The 19,792-nt window shown below is 38.6% G+C and overlaps 1 non-coding gene and 1 pseudogene across 1 annotated transcript; one reads left to right on the top strand and one right to left on the bottom strand.

The window, feature by feature from the left end:
• Positions 1-410: 410 nt before the first annotated feature.
• On the top strand, positions 411-1,708 carry LOC113735585 (loganic acid O-methyltransferase-like; annotated as a pseudogene).
• A 10,450-nt stretch (positions 1,709-12,158) lies between these two features.
• LOC113736132 (small nucleolar RNA R71) lies at positions 12,159-12,265 on the bottom strand. The gene has a single exon (XR_003459623.1). It is a non-coding gene; the product is annotated as a small nucleolar RNA R71 (small nucleolar RNA).
• Positions 12,266-19,792: the final 7,527 nt, after the last annotated feature.

Raw genomic sequence — 19,792 nt, 5'->3', positions numbered from 1 at the left:
GTCAAACACAAAATCATAAGGAGTTAAAGTGTCATGCATATTATATTTATATATTTTAGTCACTTTAGTCATTTTAGCTTATGAACACGAGTAATCTTGACATTTCATCGAATTCCATTATAGAGAATTATTTTTGTCGCTTTGATATTTTAATCTAAACTATAAGTGGGTTATGTATAATTTTTGAAACTATAGAAGAATTATGTGAAAAATTGCTAAACTGTAGGATGGCAAAGTATATATTACCCTTATTTTTTTAAAAAAATTATGCATGCACAAAAACAAGTGACATCAATATAAGAAAACTATAAGTTCTTAATTCTTTCACTAAATTCTCATAAAGAAATTGTCATTTCCCAGAAATTAAACAACCACCAAAAGGCTTCAGGCTGATCAACAGGAGCATGAATATGGCTCAAGAGATATTCGACAATTCTACATATCCCATGGTAGGTGGTGATGGTCCATACAGCTATGCTCGAAATTCCAATTATCAGGTACTAATCTGCTATGTAACAGTCAAATTTACTTGCTTAATTCTCTTGGATACAAAAACAGGGGAACATAACGTGTAAATTTTTAACTTGATGCAGAAAGAATCACTGGATTCAGCTAAGAAAATGATGACTGAACTGATTGACCAACATCTTCATCCTGAAAACCATCTGCACTCTATTAATCCTTCCAGTAATTCATTTCAGTTGCAGATTTTGGATGTTCTGCTGGTCCTAACACGTTCCACGCAGTACATAACATCATCGAAGCTGTTGAAAACAAATACAAATCCCTACGAATGGAAGCAGAGATGCCAGAATTCCACGTCTTCTTCAACGATCATGTCAGTAATGACTTCAACACACTCTTCAGAAACCTTCCTGCTACAGTACGGTACTTTGCAACAGGTGTACCGGGTTCTTTTTATGGGCGCCTACTTCCTCGTTCCAGACTACACTTTGCACACTGCTCCACCGCGCTTCACTGGCTCTCCAAGATCCCAGTAGAAGTGACGGATAAAAACTCCCCTGCTTGGAACAAGGGCAGAATTCATTATACTGGAGCTGCTAGAGAAGTTGAAGATGCATATTCAACTCAGTTTGGAAAAGATTTTGATTTGTTCCTAAGAGCCAGAGCACAAGAGCTTGTTCCTGGAGGACTAATGATGATTGTAGCAGTTGCATTCCCTGATGATATCAAGATATGTGAGTCTAGTTTAGGCGAAAATTTTAACATTCTGGGATCCTGTTTCCTGGACATGGCCCAAATGGTAAGGAAGCAGTCCAATTGCATCAACTTTCACAAAATCAGTTTTCCATCTTTTAATTTAGTAGTAACATGCTTGAAAGTTGACACCATAGTATCCTTGCAGGGAATCATCACTCAAGAAATGGTGGATTCATTTAACTTGCCTTTTTATTATCCATCACCATCTGAGCTGAAAACACTGATTGAGGTGAATGGATTGTTTGAGATTAAGAAAATAGAGAAGCTTGTCTCTTCCATCGCAAACAAATGGGTTCTGCTTGACGTTGATGCCTGTATCCTTCACTTGAGAGCTGTCCTTGGGGAACTCATCAAGGAACATTTTGGTGAAGGAGTAATTGATATCTTCCTCGAACGTCATAGAGAAAAATATATCGAGAATCCTATACTGTCTGATGAGAGGTACATTAAAGATGCTAGTTACGCTGTCTTTCTCAAGCGAAAATAAGAGTTACTTCAAGAAGAAATTCCATATAATCAAGTCACAGAGCTGGTTCTTGTGCAGGTGTTACAGAAGCAATGAGTGTTACTGGATTGTAGATTATTCGAGAAGTTGTATTTGTTGTGATGCAATGTATGTAAAATAAAAAAAAATTGTTGGAAGAATAAAAAAAAGTTACTGATTGGTAGATGTATGAACTCGTCTCAACTCCAAATAAAATTAGCCTTTTTTTTGGGAAACTTTTTAATCAAATTTATAATTAATGTGAGAAATTTATTAAAGAACGCACCAAGAAACTGCTGGAAAACAAAGAGGCTACGCTTCTTGGATTCTACTAGCCATTTTTTTAGCCCCGGAAGCGTTGTGTTGTTCCCACCATTTATGAGGATTATTAGTCTTATGTAATTCGTTTGTACATAAAATACCAATGTGGATTTCGATTATAATATTGTAAAGTTGTACACTATAACAAATAATAATAATAACAATAACAATAAAATGGTTGTATTCAGGAACTAAAATTTTTAATTTTTTTTGAAATTTTTCTATAATGTGCCCTTCAAGAATAAAATAAGAGGTGCGATCAGTGTTTAATTGTCTGCAAAAGATTAAAATTTTTGGGCGAAAATTGACGTAATTCTAGAGTTGTTAACAATGTTTGAATCTATTTTGTGTGCTTATTTTTTCTTTTATTTTTTGTGCCTTTAAAGAACAGACTAGAAAATACATCTGTTCTAACTCGGCTTATTTTTTCTTTTATAGAGGTTACTTCTGTAACAATTGCTGATTGCCAAACTTAGCTTGGCGTCATTTCTTTAAATTCTTAATAAGCACTATTGGTTAAGCTTCCATCTTTTGACGGATATGTCCCTAATGCTTTTCATAGAAGTTAGATTTGTAGTTTCTGGATGCATATTGAACCATTCGTGGGTGCTTTTATATATCATACTTCTATATTTTTTTTTTTCGAAACGATAATTGATTGTATTGCTTGACAAATGATATACAAGTGCGAGCAAGGGCTCGATTGAACTTTACAAGCGGCATATTTACCACTAAGGAAACCAATGTTCCTCATCAAAAATAATGCCCAAGGCATGAATGCTAAGCTTGTAGCTTAATTGAGTCTTATCTTTTCTAACTAGGCAAAAGGAGCACATATGAAACAATTGGCTTAATTGAAGAATGTCATCCACAACAGTCGCTAATCTAATCTCACTTACCCTGTTTGTGCGAATATTGTTAAGGATTTGTGGGTTTTGCACTTGCAATTGCACTTCCCTGGCTTGCGTTGTGGCTGTCTTACACATTGCCAGCTTCAGTGCAATTGCTTCATCCACCAGAATTGATCCTGAACTTCTTGCTCGTAGCGCCCATCCTCGGTGTGGTCCTTGATCTCCTTGATTCAGGCTGATTCCAATGCCAAAGGCGTGGTTGGATATATCTGATGTTACCCCAATCCGTACTTCTAGTATCCCATATTCTGAAGCTGACTGCGAACTGTGTTGCTGTAGAGCTATTGTTTCGTCTGTGCTCATCCTAGATTCCTTAGTATCTAATTCCACCATTTCTAACCATTCCTGATGCGCCTTCTGAATTGTCTTCCAAGGCTGTTTTTTTTTTTTCCATTAAATTCCTCCTCATTCCTAGCTTTCCATATCTGCCATAGAATATGGACAGACAACGAAATATGTTGCCCACCTTCTGGTCTATTCCTGGCTTCTGAGATTGATGTCCACCAGTTGCGGAAATTCCCTTGTTGCTCCATCATTCCTTCCCATTGGATAGGGGCTAGCTTCCATATCAGTTTTGCCTCCCTGCAGTTCAAAAGGGTATGCTCTAATGTTTCCCTATCTTCTCCACATCTATTGCAAATGGGGTCTCCAACTTTGATTCTGCCTTGTATAAGATCTCTCACTAGAAGCGCATCATTGAGACATTTCCTTAGGAAGATTTTCTGTTTATGCTTCACTTTCAATTTCCACACTTCCTTCCATAGCTTTTGTGTTTGATCCTCCCAACTAGTAGATCCCTCCACCTGGTTTCTGCTGTGCTTACTTCCTTCTTGCCGCACCTATAGCTTATACCCTGAATTAACGGTATAGTTTCCATCTGTCCCGTATATCCAGAAATGACTATCTTCCTTCCCTGGTAAGCTTATTGGTATGGCCAAAATCCTTTCAGCATCTTGTCGATTGAAATTTTTGAAAACCAGATTCGTATTCCATGACTTTTGGCAGATCAGCTCATGAACTTTTTGAAGTCCATTGTCCATATGTCTTCTGGTCGTGACTTTCCCATTTATATTACCCGGGATCCAGCAATCATCCCAGATATTGGTGTTGTTTCCATTGCCAATCCTTCTTCTTGTTCCTTGTTCCACCAACTCTCTAGCTCCCATAAGGTTCCTCCATATCCAAGATGCAGTATTGGGGACTTTGCACCTAAATATGGAAGTCCTTGGGAAATATTTAGCCTTCAAAACTTGGCTGACTAGGAGATTAGGTTGCGTTATCAGTCTCCAAACCTGCTTGCCTAGAAGTGCTGCATTAAATGCCATCAAATCTTTGAAGCCTAATCCTCCCATGTTCTTACTCCGAGTGAGCTTCCTCCAAGAGCACCAGTGTACCTTATTCTTTCCATTGGCCTCTCCCCACCAGTAGTTTGACATTAGTGAGCTGAGTTCCTTACATAATCTGGATGGGAGCCTAAAACAGGACATGGTATACGTCGGCATGGCTAAGGCTACTGACTTAAGCATAATTTCCTTACCTGCTGTACTTAAGAACCTGTTTTTCCACTTGCTCATTCTCTGTTGTATATTTGATTTGACAAAGCCAAAAATCTGCTGCTTTGATCTTGATACCACCATTGGTAATCCGAGATACTTGCCTTGAGTAACACTTTGCATATTCCCCATAACTTGACAAATCTCATGCTTCAGATTTAGCCTCACATTCTTACTGAATAGTATAGAAGACTTATCCAGATTTATCAGTTGTCCAGACCCTTTGGCATACACCTGCAGCACCCTCATTAATTCCGTAGCCTGATCCTTATTTGCTTTGCAAAAGATCAAAGAGTCGTCTGCAAAGAAGAGGTGTGTTATACTAGGACCCTGTCTACTTATCTTCATCCCAGAAATTTTTCTGGTTTGTGCAGCCTGCCGAATGAGGTTGGAAAATCCTTCAGAGCAAAGGAGAAACAGATAAGGAGATAGGGGATCCCCTTGTCTAATACCTCTTGTGGGTATCACATACTCTTTCACCTCCCCATTAATATTGAAGGAGTAAGATACATTTCTTACACACTCCATAATCCAGTTTATCCATCTGTACTGAAACCCCATCTTTTGCATAATGGCCTCAAGAAAACTCCATTCCACACGGTCGTAGGCTTTGGACATGTCCAACTTCACTGCCATAAACCCATCCTTACCTTGTCTCTTGTTATTTAGATAATGCAAATACTCATGAGAGACTAAGATGTTATCTATAATTTGCCTACCGGGGATGAATGTAGATTGGTTTTTGCAAATGCAGCAATGTAAAACACCTTTGAGCCTATTTGCAAGAATTTTAGCAATGACTTTATATATGGTAGTGCAAAGACTAATTGGTCTTAACTGATTCAAAGATGTGGGATTAAGCACTTTGGGGATGAGAGTAATCACCGTATGGTTAACACTTTTCAAGAGGTGGCCTGTATGAAAAAAGGTTTGGATTGCATTTACCACTTCTTTCTTGATGGTAGTCCAGAATTTTTGGAAAAAAAAGTGGTGACATACCATCAACCCCAGGAGATTTATCTGGGTTCATAGAGAAAATTGCAGCTTTTATTTCTTCTTCCAAAACTGGTTTCATCAGATTTCCATTGAGTTCATCAGTGATAGTATGCGGTATACCATCCAGTACCTCAGTTAAGTCCCCGACGTCATTACTATTGAATAGATTCCTATAGTATTCTGCAATCTCCTTGCTCACTGCATGCTCACTCTCAGTCCAAGTACCATCCTCTCGCTGAAGTTTGTTCAGTCTATTTCTCCTTCTCCTACCTTGTACTGAGGCATGGAAAAATTTCGTGTTCTTGTCACCCTCCCTAAGCCATTGTATCCGCGATTTTTGAAGCCAGTACAACTCTTCCTCTTTGTAGGCTTCCTTTAACTGTTTTTTTAGAGAATCCTTACAATCCTTGCTGGTGCTACCTAGAGAAGACTTCAGATCACTCAACTGGTTTTTTATCTGCTCAGTTTTCACTCTTGCATTTGCTTGGAAGTTATTCCTCCATTGTAGTAGAGCTACTCGGCAGTTTTTGAGCTTCTTAACCACTTGAAACATCCTAGATCCATCCATTTCCTGCTCCCAAGCCGACTTGATTACCTCCCCTATATCCTCTCTTTTAAGCCACCTCTTATCAAAGTAGAATCTCTTCTTCCTCTTACCAAGATTCATCTTAGTATCGAACAAAAGAATGCTGTGATCAGACGCATATGAGTCAATATGAGTACACTGAATTTTCTCATACACCTTGGACCAGGAGTAGCTACAAAAACCTCTATCCAGTCTCTGTTTGATTTCTCCTTCTTGATCCCAATTGTTACACCAAGTCCAAGGATGTCCAACAAACCCAATATCCATCAACTGATTCCCATTAATGAATTGCTTGAAGTCTTGAAAGTTGCTTTCCTGTCGACTATTTCCTCCCCATTTTTCTTCATTAGATACAATATCATTAAAGTCTCCTGCTATCATCCATTTTTCTCCCCACAATCTCTTCCTCCTTTCTATAACTTCCCACTGTTGTTTTCTGAACTGATCATCACAACTTGCATAGATGCCTACAAACCACCAATTAATGTTCACTTCCGGGTCCTCCACATGCGCTTCTATGGTAAAAGCAGTCCTCAAAACCTCTATAATTTTCACCTCATCTTTCCAAAGAAGAGCCAATCCTCCTGCCTTATTCATTGCCTCCACCACGACCATTTCATCAAATCTTAAAATGTTTTTCACTTTTTCCATGTATTTTGTTCTATTCTTGGTCTCACTTAGAAACACCATACTTGGGGAGAAGAGGTTATTAACCTCTCTCAGCTGGGGAATTGTCAAGGGGCTCCCCACTCCTTGACAATTCCACACCTGAACTCTCATTTGGATCCTGGGGTCCTATAAGGGATGGACCCTTCCCCCTCAGCCCCTAGTTTATTTCGTTTCATCTCATGTCCTTCCTCCTCAACGTTATCCATAGCCACATCCACTTCTGTACTTTTCCTCTTGCCTTGGTATTTAATATTCCCCAGGTTGATACTAATTCCTTTTAGATCATGTCTTCTATTGCTAGGTGATCTTAAAGGCTTTTGAACCCTTCGAAGCTGCTTCCTAATTCCCTTTTGCTTTGTAGCCATGCTCACCTGATCAACCTGTGTAAGTAACAAGCCATTATTTGCCACCTCCAAAGCTGGTTGTTGAAATTGCTGAACCCCTTGCTCTCTCAGTATATGCTCAAGATCGCTATCTACCATCATAGAAGTCCTCCCACCCTGTTCGTTACCACCCTTTACTTCCCCTACGTGGGTTATATCCCCACCAGAATTGGGTATTAGAACTTCAGTTTCCTCAACACCCTCCATGTTTGAAACAGATACTGAATTGGAGGTTGTTGCCACCACTACCTCCCTCTGATCAGTTGGTTGTTTATCCCCCTGGCTTCCTCCCAATTCCGGGACTGTCTCTCTCTCACACTCCTCTTCCGCTCCTCTGGAACCATCATGTACTTGTGTCCCTGGACATTCTTTCTCTATCCATTCCCCATTCTGATAACTCCAGTGGCTCCTTTAGGGGTTAAAAACCACCCCTGTATGTTTTTTCTGAGCAGACATCATCCCATTTGCATGCCCTGCCCTCATCCAATTCCCATATTGATTATCCCTTTTACCTTCCCTCCCACTCACACCCATTCCACAAGATCTCTCACTGTGCCCTATTCTGCCACACCTATAGCAAAAGTCCGGACATCTCTCGTATTTAAACTGAACCCATTTTGCTACCCCTGCCACTTTGATGGTTGTCCCTCGCAGTAGAGGTTGAGTAATATCCACTAATGTAGCTAGCTTGAGGTGCCTTCCTTCCTTTCCCCCAGTTTGTGGTATAATGACGTCTCTTACCAGGTGAAAAACAGAACCTATTTTCTTCCCCACCTCCTTTGAGATATAGTGAACTGGAAGATTCCAGACTTGCACCCAAAGTGGTGCTAAATTAAAGGCCTTTTCATCATCTTCAATCCCCTCATACCATCTGTTCAGAACCAGTAATTGGTTATCCAAGATCCACGGGCCTCCCTGAGCTATTTTATCCCTATCTTCTTCTTTTGGTACAATAAATTGGAACAAATTTGGACCCAACTCAGCCACAGTCAAATCCCTTAGATACCCCCATGCTGCTGTGACAAAGTTCTTCACACCCGTGTAATTAGCTATCTTCTCCCCCACTATTTTCCCTAACAAACTGCTTTGACACTCCTTGATACCTAAAGTTAGCTCCTCGCTCCCCATCTCTGTGACTTGCAGCTCCTTGTTCGAGAGATTAAAACTTTGCAGAATATCCACAATGTCTTCAGCCATTAGGCTTAAATGAGGTACTGCCAGTATAAGTCTCACACCCATACTGACCTCAAAGGAAACCCGATGAACCCACTAAGGGAAAAGAAAAAAAAATATGCTTTTCTCTAGGTAAATGTTAGAATGGTAGGCAACAAAGAAACAAAGCAATATGCACCTAACACTAATGCACCTACTATACCATACAAGATAGGAAAAGAGAATGGCAGTGAGTTTACCTGTCGGAAACAAAACCACTCCCTTGGAACTTCGTCTTAGCCGGTAGATCTGTTACCTCATAGTAGTACAGCTTGAAAGGGTCTCCACGATCTCAAACAGCGATTCTAGGAATTTTGCTCTTAGTAAAGACTCTTCAGCTCCAATTACTATGAAAGGGATCCGACCGAAATGCACTTAGAACAATGTATTTAACGCTAAAACCTTGTCTGAAAGATACAAAGATTGAATCTTTTGGGACTGTCGGAACTTTTGAAAGCTCCCACAAAAGGAAGAGTTGCTCTCTTTTTTGGAGAGAGAAAGTGCCCCTACACGAGAGGGGATCGAAACTTCTGCACCACAAAGCTAACTAACAGCTAACAATGTGCATAATAGAAAGCAGACAAATCTACTATATCATACTTCTATATGATACCACTTTTTTAATTATTAATTTGGGTTAAATAATATATATATATATATATGTATGTATATCTGTTTGCGGATAGATCTGTTTCCATGCAAGTATAACTAAACTAGCCCTCTCCCTGCTATCAGGTTTATGATTTGAATCCTGAGTTTGACAGTTGGAGGTGGGAAGGGTTATGGCAACGGGTGGTAACCGGGAAGTTAAAAAAAAAAGAGGTTAGCCTATTTTGGAACTTCTCCACCAATTGATGCCAATAAGCTGAAGAGATTAGTCCAATTGCCAGAAAGGCTGAAACCGCATTAGAAAGTGACAATATGCAAAGAAGCTGACAATATCCAAGATACCATCGAAATCAATGAAAGGCGTTAAATGCAACATCAATTACGTAAAGGAAAAACAAGTTTAGGAACAGAAACCTTTATTCTATAGGATTTGACAATTGAAGAAGATGCAAAAGGATTTAAGTTTAGCAGCAGAAATCAACGCTTGTGTAAGCCTTGCATCATACTCTCGTTTCAGTAATTAATGGGTAAAATACCAAAAAACTCCATATGGTTTAACAACTATTCAATTTAATTCCCTATAGTTTGGAAACTTATACTATAATATCCTGTGATTTTGACTAAATTGAAAATTGGACAAAAGCATTCAATCTAACGATTGTGTGTGAAATGTCAATATTATGGTCACATTTTTGGAAGAGTGGGGAGAAAAGTGCAATAAAAAAGGTTTGAACACTTACTGTTGGGATCCAAATATGGAATAAATAACTATTGATACATAAAGTACACGACAATTTAATGACAAATAAGATACAAGTATAAAAGACAAACAACACACAAGATTTAATGATAAGTGAATATTTAACGTACATTTTGTACGAATTTGGCATGAATTTTTGGTATGTTTTGAGAAGATTAAAGCCATATTTGAACTCTTTTGGTGATAATTGCTTAAATATTGTTTAAGGGTTCAGAAATTGATAAATGAGTGGATTAATGCGTTAATTTTGTGAAATTGTGAAGGTAATTGATGTATGAAATTCATGCACAAGTTGAAAGAAATGTCAGGGTCATCCAGAGGACAAAGTACACAAGAAATTGGGAGCAAAAATATAGAAAAAGGGAAGAAGTGAAAAACTGGAAAAATGCTCAACACGGATCCGAGGTCGGATCCGTGTGTACAAGAGGGATCCGACCCCTCGTCTGTACTTCTGGCGGAGTGTATCCGAGGTCAGGACGATCCGACCTCGGATCCATCATGGGAAGTCCTCGGATCCCATGATCCGAGCTCGGATCCATTTTCAGCCCTCGGATCCGAGGCTCGGATCTGTCTCTCTCCTCAGCAAGTGCAACAACCGTTTTTCTTTACCTTTCTCACAACTTTTCCAACTATTTTGAGGGACAGAAATCGGTGGCACATGCTTCTGCAACAAAAGAGAAGACCAAATGAGTGTGGGCAAAAAAGAAACATCATATCTTTGACTTCTTTTACAAAATCTGAGTGGAGGAAATTATGAAGTGAGAGGAATGGAATTTTGACCACATTTTATGCAGAAAGCAGGGGAGAAGCCTGGCATTACCATACGTAGCTAGTTTTCTTTCTTGTATCTAAGTTTCTCTCTAGTTAGGAGTTCTTGGAGAAGCACTTTGTCTTTGGAGTTTTTCACTTGTAATCAGATTGTGCAAGAGCATAGCAGGAATTAGAGAGCTTCACCTTCAGTTGGCTAAGCTTTCTTTTATCTTTCTTATACTTGTACTGTATGATGTTTTGCAGCAATAAACTTGTGATTCTGATTGTTGAATCATACATGAGTAGCTAACTTTCTTCATCTAGGGAGTAGATGAAACTTATGGCTAATTAGTATAAATTGAATGTGATTTACACTTGTTATATCTTGTATTAACTTGTCTACTTGTGTAGCTGTGATTACTTGCTATTGATTGATCACCAATAGTTTGGTTATAGTTGTTATTGTTCAATGAGAATTGGTAATAACAATGGAAACACATGAGTAGAGCTTGAGTTGTATGTTCATGAAAATAGAGATACACTTAGGTGGATTACTTAGCATTTCATGAAATAAAACAGAGTAGTAGTAGTATTTCACCATGAAAATAGGGAAATCTATATTGCTTTAGGCCATTTCATCATGAAAATGAGACTTGGAAACTTTGGAAATGAATCTCTGGTTAAGCAAGAATAATAGCAAGAAGTAAATCCATTCATTTGTGTTGTTTATGCCATAAGTGGAATCTACATCCCTAGAATCTTCCTTAAGTGAAATTTCTCTAATTGCATTCAGCATCTGTTAAACTAGATTTATATACCAGATTTGTAGATTACAGCATTAGATTTTCTCTGCTCAAATTAATTGTTAGTCTAAATAATAGAGAAAATAAGGGCTTAGTAATTGTTTGAATTGCTCCTCGTGGGATCGACCCGATACACATCTTGTACTACAATTGCGACCTGTATACTTGCAGTCCAACGGGTGTAAAATCGGAATTAAACTTGCATTGATACAAAAAAATACCCGTCAAGTTTTTGGCGCCGTTGCCGGGGAGCGGCAATATTAGGGCCTCATCATCTCTATTAATTTAGATAAATTTCATTATCTTTATTCAAGTTGTTGAATTAAAAGTATAAAAATTTTCTCTTGTTTTTGTTTGTAGTGTATGCACCGATCAAATCGAGGAGTTGTACATTTCGATCCGGAAATTGAAAGAACATTACGCAGACAAAGGAGGAATACATCACATCAAGAGGAACAAGAGGTTTGGCAGCCAATAGAAGATATCTTGATAGAATTACAATTTGAGGAAGAAATGGCAGAAAATGAATCGAATAGGAGAATTCTGCGAGATTTTGCTTTACCGGGAGCACAAGGATCTCAAACTAGCATTGTAAGACCAACGGTAAACGCTAATAACTTTGAGATAAAACCATCACTGATTCAAATGGTACAACAATCTCAATATGGAGGTAATGCTACTGAGGATCCAAATTCTCACTTGTCAACATTTCTTGAAATTTGTGATACAATTAAGTTTAATGGTGTTAGTGAAGATGCGATTAAACTTCGATTGTTTCCATTTTCACTAAGGGACAAGGCTAAGGTTTGGCTACAATCTCATCCTCCAAATACTTTTACTACTTGGGATGAATTAGCTAAGGCTTTTCTTAATAAATTCTTTCCACCTGGAAAAACTGCTAAATTGAGAATGGATATAACAAGTTTCTCTCAACAGGAAGGAGAGACATTGTATGAAGCTTGGGAGCGTTATCGGGAATTGCAAAGAAGATGCCCTCATCATGGTCTACCCGATTGGCTAGTAGTCCAAACATTTTACAATGGTCTCACCTATCCAACAAAGACACATGTAGATGCAGCAGCGGGAGGAGCTTTAATGGGAAAGACAGCTGAGGAAGCTCAGCAATTGATCGAAGAAATGGCTGCTAACAACTACCAATGGGCAAACGAACGAGGTAATTCAAGGAGAACCGCAGGTATGCTTGAAGTAGATACCTTGAATATGTTAAGTGCAAAAATGGATAATGTGGTTAAGATGCTTAATAGGCAAGTTGGTTCTAGTTCTAATCAAGGAGTAGTTGTTGCAAGTTGTACCATTTGCGGCGGAGATCATGATGATTTTATGTGTTCTAGCAGTGAACAGGTTCAATATCTCAACAATTACAACCGTCCACCCCAAAACAATCCATACTCCAATACTTATAATCCAGGATGGCGTAATCACCCGAATTTTGGATGGAAAGATCAAGGGAACCAACAAAGACCAGTTAATCCACCAGGTTTTCAACAAAAGCAACCACTGCATGAGTCCAAACCAGCTTGGGAATTGGCAATCGAAAAGCTAGCCAATGCATCAAATGATAAAATTGAAAAGTTAGCTAGTGCCACTACTCAACGGTTTGAAAGAATTGAGGGAAGAATGGACCAACTCACCAATATGTACAGGAATGTTGAGGTCCAATTAGGCCAAATTGCCAATGCGGTTAATAATCGCAATCAAGGGGATTTACCTAGCAAAACTGAAGTGAACCCAAGGGAGCATGTGAAGGCCATAACCCTCCGTAGTGGTAAGGAATTAGTTGAGCCGCCAGTAGTTGGAAGTGGAAGAGAGTTTGAAAAAAGAGAGAATAAGAAATTGAGTGAGTTAAAAGAGGGAAGCAAGGAAGAAAAAGGGAAAGAAAAGATAGAGGAAAATGAACTGCAAATGGAAGATGCAACACCAATTCCTCCGCCGGTGCCATTCCCTCAAAGATTGAAGCCTTCAAGAAATGACAAAGAATTTGAGAAATTTGTCAACATTTTTAAACAATTACATATTAACATTCCTTTTGTGGATGCTATTTTGCAGATTCCTTCGTACGCGAAGTTTCTCAAGGAGATAATGACCAAGAAAAGGAAGTTGGTAGACAGTGAGACAATTGCATTAACAGAAGAATGTAGTGCAATCATACAAAACAAATTGCCACCCAAATTGAAAGATCCAGGGAGTTTTACAGTTCCTTGCACTATCGGTAATGTAGAATTTTCTAAAGCACTTTGTGACCTTGGTGCAAGTGTGTCATTGATCCCTTTAACTGTGGCTAGGCAATTGGGGTTGAAAGAGTTGAAGCGTACTAACATTTCCTTGCAATTGGCTGACAGGTCTATTAGACATCCAATGGGCATATTGGAAAATGTGCTCATTAAAGTGCAGAAATTTATTATTCCTGTCGATTTTGTTGTTTTAGATATGGAGGAAGATGTAAATGTACCTATTATACTTGGTAGACCATTTCTGGCCACTGCAGGTACAATAATAGACGTCAAACGAGGTAAGTTTAAGTTTCAAATCGGTGAAGAGGAAGTGGAATTTGATTTGAGTAAAGTAGAGAAATATCCCTCTTTTACCGACCATGTTTATTCGGTTGACATATGTGATGAATTGGCATTAGAAATGAGTCAAGTAAATCTTGATAATGATTCTCTTGAACTTTGTCTTAATGGTATAGGTATACAAGAGGAACAGATTGAAGAAATGACTGAATTTTTGCAGGCACAAATTCCTTATAAAAGGAGAAATGCATACGAGGCGTTAGGACTGAGCAAAGGGCTACCTCCACCATCATGTGAGAAAGCACCGCAGCTTGAGCTTAAGCCGCTGCCTAAGCACCTCAAATATGCATTTCTTGGAGAAAAAGAGACATTGCCTGTGATTGTAAATTCAGCATTAAATGAGGAACAATTAGACAAGCTCTTACGTGTTTTAAGGAAGCATTTAAAGGCTATAGGATGGACAATTTCTGATATCAAAGGAATTAGTCCAACTATTTGTATGCACAGGATTTTATTGGAAGAAAATTCTAAACCAGTGGTTGAGACTCAAAGAAGGTTAAATCCAAACATGAAGGAAGTGGTAAGAGTAGAAATCCTTAAATGGTTGGATGCAGGTATAATTTTTCCAATTTCTGATAGTGTGTGGATTTCTCCTATTCATGTAGTACCAAAGAAAGGGGGGATAACCATAGTACATGGTAAAAATGATGAAATGATTCCCTCTAGAGTTGTGGTTGGTTGGCGAGTCTGTATTGATTACAGAAAATTGAATGCAGCTACTAGGAAGGATCATTTCCCTCTTCCTTTTCTTGATCAAATGGTAGAAAGATTGGCCGGATATGAATTTTATTGTTTCTTGGATGGTTTTTCAGGATACAATCAAATAGTCATTGCACCAGAAGATCAAGAGAAAACTACATTCACTTGTCCTTACGGTACTTTTGCATTTCGAAGGATGCCTTTTGGACTGTGCAATGCACCGGCCACTTTCCAACGATGCATGATGGCAATTTTCTCTGATTTTAATGAGAAAATTATGGAAATCTTCATGGATGATTTTTCTGTATTTGGATCTACTTATGATGATTGTCTTAACAATTTAGATCTAATTTTGCAGAGATGTGAAGAAACAAACCTTGTACTCAATTGGGAAAAATGTCACTTCATGGTTTGTGAAGGTATTGTGTTAGGCCACAAAATTTCCTCAGAAGGTATTGAGGTTGATCAAGCCAAAATAGAGGTTATTGAGAGAATGCCTCCACCAACCAATGTGAAAGGCATTCGTAGCTTTCTTGGACATGTGGGATTCTATCGGCGGTTTATTAAGGATTTTTCCAAGATTGCTAAACCTTTATGTGAATTACTTGCAAAAGATGTTCCTTTTCACTTTAATGATGAGTGTGTACTTGCTTTTAATAGGTTGAAGAAGCAACTTGTCTCCGCACCCATCATAGCATCACCGGATTGGAGCTTGCCATTCGAATTAATGTGTGACGCAAGTGATTTTGCAGTTGGGGCTGTTCTTGGGCAAAAACATAATAAGCGACTTCATGTCATTTATTATGCAAGTAAAATGTTAAATGAAGCTCAAGTTAACTATGCAACAACAGAGAAGGAGTTGCTAGCAGTGATTTTTGCATTGGATAAATTTAGATCGTACTTAGTAGGATCTAAAGTTATCGTTTATACTGACCATGCAGCACTCAAGTATTTGTTAAATAAGAAAGATGCAAAACCGCGATTAATTCGATGGATTTTATTGTTGCAGGAATTTGACTTGGAGATCAAAGATAAAAAAGGATCCGAGAATTTAGTTGCAGATCATCTTTCTAGACTGGAGAACATGCAGCAAGATGACCATTTGTCCATTAAAGAAGAATTTTCAGATGAGTTTTTAATGGCAATTTATAAGTCACCATGGTATGCTGATCTAGTTAACTTTATAGCTAGTGGAGTGATACCAAATGATTTGAATTCTCATCAAAGAAAAAAATTCTTAAATGATGCTAAACATTACTTTTGGGAGGAACCATTCTTTTACAAACATTGTGCAGATGGAATAATTAGAAGATGTGTTCCGGAGGAGGAGGTACATAGCATTTTAATGCATTGTCATACTCTTGAAACGGGAGGTCATTTTAGTACTACTAAGACTGTAGCAAAGATATGGCAATCTGGATTTTATTGGCCTACTATGCACCAAGATACTAGAAATTGGGTGAAAAGTTGTGATCAATGCCAAAGAACCGGTAATATCTCAAGAAGGAATGAAATGCCTTTGACTACATATTTGGAAGTTGAGTTATTTGATGTTTGGGGCATTGATTTTATGGGACCATTTCCTAGCTCATATAATAACAAGTACATCCTTTTAGCAGTTGATTATGTCTCTAAATGGGTGGAGGCCATTCCTTCACAAACTAATGATGCTAAAGTTGTGCTTAAGTTCCTGAAACGGAACATATTTTGTAGGTTTGGAGTCCCAAAGGCAATAATAAGCGACGAAGGTAAGCATTTTTGTAATAAAGCTATTGACACTTTGTTGTTTAAATATGGGTGCAGGCATAAAAAGTCACTCCCCTATCATCCTCAAGCTAATGGACAAGCGGAGTTGGCCAACCGGGAAATTAAAATCATTTTGGAGAAAACAGTAAACCGATCAAGAAAGGATTGGTCAAACAAGCTTGAAGATGCTTTATGGGCGTATAGAACGGCATTTAAAACGCCATTGGGAATGTCTCCATATAAGCTTGTTTATGGGAAAGCATGTCATTTACCTGTGGAAATAGAACATAGAGCTTATTGGGCCGTTAAAGCAATTAACTTTGATTTTAAATCTGCAGGTGAAAAGAGAATGCTTGAGTTAAGCGAATTGGAGGAATTGAGGTTGACTTCGTATGAGAATGTCAAGATTTACAAAGAAAAAGTGAAATTTTGGCATGATAAACACATCCTCCCTAAGCATTTTGAAGAAGGGCAAAAGGTTTTGTTGTTTAACTCAAGGCTTAAATTATTTCCTGGAAAGCTTAAGTCTCGATGGTCCGGTCCATTTGAAGTGGTTCGCATGTTTCCTTATGGAGCAGTGGAAATAAAAGGAGAAAATGGTGCTCCATTCAAAGTAAATGGCCAAAGATTGAAGCTCTATTTGGCCGGAGAAAAAGTTCCTAAAGGAGTAATTTACTCCTTAGGAAATGCAATGGAGAATTAAAGAAGTTATAGGAGAGTCGAGCCAACGACTATAAACAAAAGCGCTTGTTGGGAGGCAACCCAATAATAATAGTGTATTTGTGTGTTTTTAGGTGTTTCTTACATTTTGGTGTAATTTAATTGACTAATTAGATGTATTTCACTTGTTTGTAGGAGGTACGGGAGTTTTATCATCCATCTCGGAGGTGCACTTGAAGAATATGTGTAAAAGGGAGTTTTTCTTACCAAATTGTGTTTTAAGTGCTTAAAATTCCCATGCATATACATACATTGTGCATTTCAAGTGAGTTTTGGTGATATCATGGTTATAAAGGCTTATGGACTCATTTGATGTACATTTAATGCTCAAAAATGCCATTTTAGTGTAAAAATGCAAAAATGATCAAAGAACCCCACCCCTCAATTTTCAATGTAGATGTGTTTGTTGTGTTTTGAGAGGTTGGATATTATGTTTATGGTATATTACATGTGCGTGGGAGGTTGGAATTGAGAAAAGGTATGTCCAATGTGTAATTTGGAATTGGCCGAAAAAGGGAGAAAAAGTTTGAAAAAATTGCAGTTTCTGCAATTTGTTGCAGAGACACAAGGATCCGAGCTCGGATCCTAAAAGCCCAGACAGATCCGACCGCGGATCCATTGATCCGAGCTCGGATCCATTCCAACCCAGACAGATCCAAGGGCTCGTCTGTGTTTCTGTTGGGACTGATCCGAGCCCTATCGGATCCGAGCCCTTCCAGAAAGGATCCGACCTCGGATCCTTTCACGATAAGAAAGGAAACGAGGCCTCGGTTCCTCATTTTTCCAGATTTCCCTTTTCTCTCTCTTCGAAACCCTATTCCCTTTCCTCCAATCTTCCATTTCATCCATAACATTCCCAATTTTTCACAACAAAAACCTTCACTAACCTCTTCTGAGCATTAACCCTTAACAATTTGAAATAAAAAACATCAAATTGAGGGGTTTTGATCTTCAAAACCTCAAATAGGGCCGAATTGAAATCTTGCATTTTTGAGGTCAAATTTGGGCTTGGTTGTTCTCCATTTTTGCATCATTATCATCCTCCATCATCACTCCATCTATTTGAGGTAACAATTTGCGAATTTCTTTGACAGTTTATAATTTTTTATTTTACATTTTTCTAGTTTTTGGGAATATTATGATAATTGCATATTTGTTGGACTTCCTTGATACAATTGTGCTACATTGCTCTTAGATAGATTGTGATAACAATTTTTTATGTTTATTTAGGGAATCATAGATTTGATATTATTTTGTTGAATTTTTCTAGGTAAATGGACATGAATTTGGAAAGATATATATTTTGGATTTTAATGCTACAATTATGCTACATTGTGATAATATATATCATTAGTAATGGTTGTTTGATTAGAATTGAGAAAATTGTTCTTATGGTGATAAATTTTGTTTTTTTTTTTAAGGATATTGTTCATAAGGCAATGGGGAGATGTTGTGTTAGAGCACATTGTCATTGATAGTTTATTTTACTTTCAAATTTTATGCCATTTTTACAAATGGTATTGATTCTCAACGTATTGGAAGTAGTTTGCATATCATGACAACCGTGTTAATAATTTTCTTTCTCAATATGAGAATTGGATTTGTGAGGTGTTAGGTAGCATAATTGCTTGAATTTTGAGGTTGTTGGCAGGTAGTTTAGCCCTTTTTCAAGGGAAAACTCTGCCGAAATTTTCTTAAAGTCTTGTTTATTAGTTGCGAGCAAGATTAAAATGTTTTGAATGCATATTCATCCTGATTGTGTGTAGATATCATGGCTCGCACAAGGAGGGCTATCATTCGTACTCCTACTCCTTCCTCAAGTGAGGAACACACACCTTCTGTGCATGAGGAGTCGCCTGAGGAAGAATCTCCTTCGCCTGAATCACCACCTCGATCTCGCCGGAAAACTGCATCCACTAGCCGTGATGAGCCACCGCCAGATTACGATACCACACGATTCACATCGCTCGAAAACCAAGAGTGGTATGAAGCCGGCCTGGCCAAGGAGATCATCATTGAGAAACACTTGGCTCCAGAGGTGGATGCGCACTACCATATTTCGACAGCATTCAAGAGGCTTGGATGGGAGAACATCCTTCAGTTGCCCAAGCACTACTACCCCAACCTGGTCAGGGAGTTTTATGCCAATGTGGAGAACAAGCAGAGCCACAGTGGAAATCTCATCGTCTCGTGGGTTCGAGGTAAAAGAGTGACTCTCAATCGAGATACATTGAGACACTTCGTCCAACTCAAAGACGAAGGCGAAGATGTCAAACTGACCAAGGAATTCAAAGCTCGAGACCCTTGGCAAGTGGGAGAAGCCGTGGGCCGTCTAAGGGGTCAGTACCGTGAGCGAGGAAGTTCGAAAAAACTCACGGTATATGCCGACTCTTTTGAGCATCGTTACCACCTGATCTTCTACCTTTTTGCCTTCAATGTGGTGCCGAAAAAGAGTGGTAAACGGGAGATCCGAAATAGCGATCTCTATTTTCTGGATAAAATGATACATGGAGTGGGTAGGCAGTTGACTGGTATTCCTCTACCCAGCATTATCATCAGCTATATGCGAACCACAGCTCGTATGAGGGCCGGCGAGACTTGTTTTGGATTTCCTCGGCTGCTATCCCTCATCTTTGAGAAGCTCAAGATTCCCATTGGAACCGAGAGAGCTGTGGTAACTAGGTCGGCCGAGGAGGTAAATGATTCGTTACTCAAATCCTTGGGTATTTCTACTGATTTTGGAGCTACTTTGGTCCGGGACACAGGAGAAGCATCGAC

Source organism: Coffea arabica, chromosome 3c (assembly GCF_036785885.1).
Source record: "Coffea arabica cultivar ET-39 chromosome 3c, Coffea Arabica ET-39 HiFi, whole genome shotgun sequence".
Taxonomy (NCBI): Eukaryota; Viridiplantae; Streptophyta; class Magnoliopsida; order Gentianales; family Rubiaceae; genus Coffea; species Coffea arabica.
Note: the sequence above shows the minus strand (reverse complement) of the source record. Positions and strands in the feature narration are given on the sequence as shown.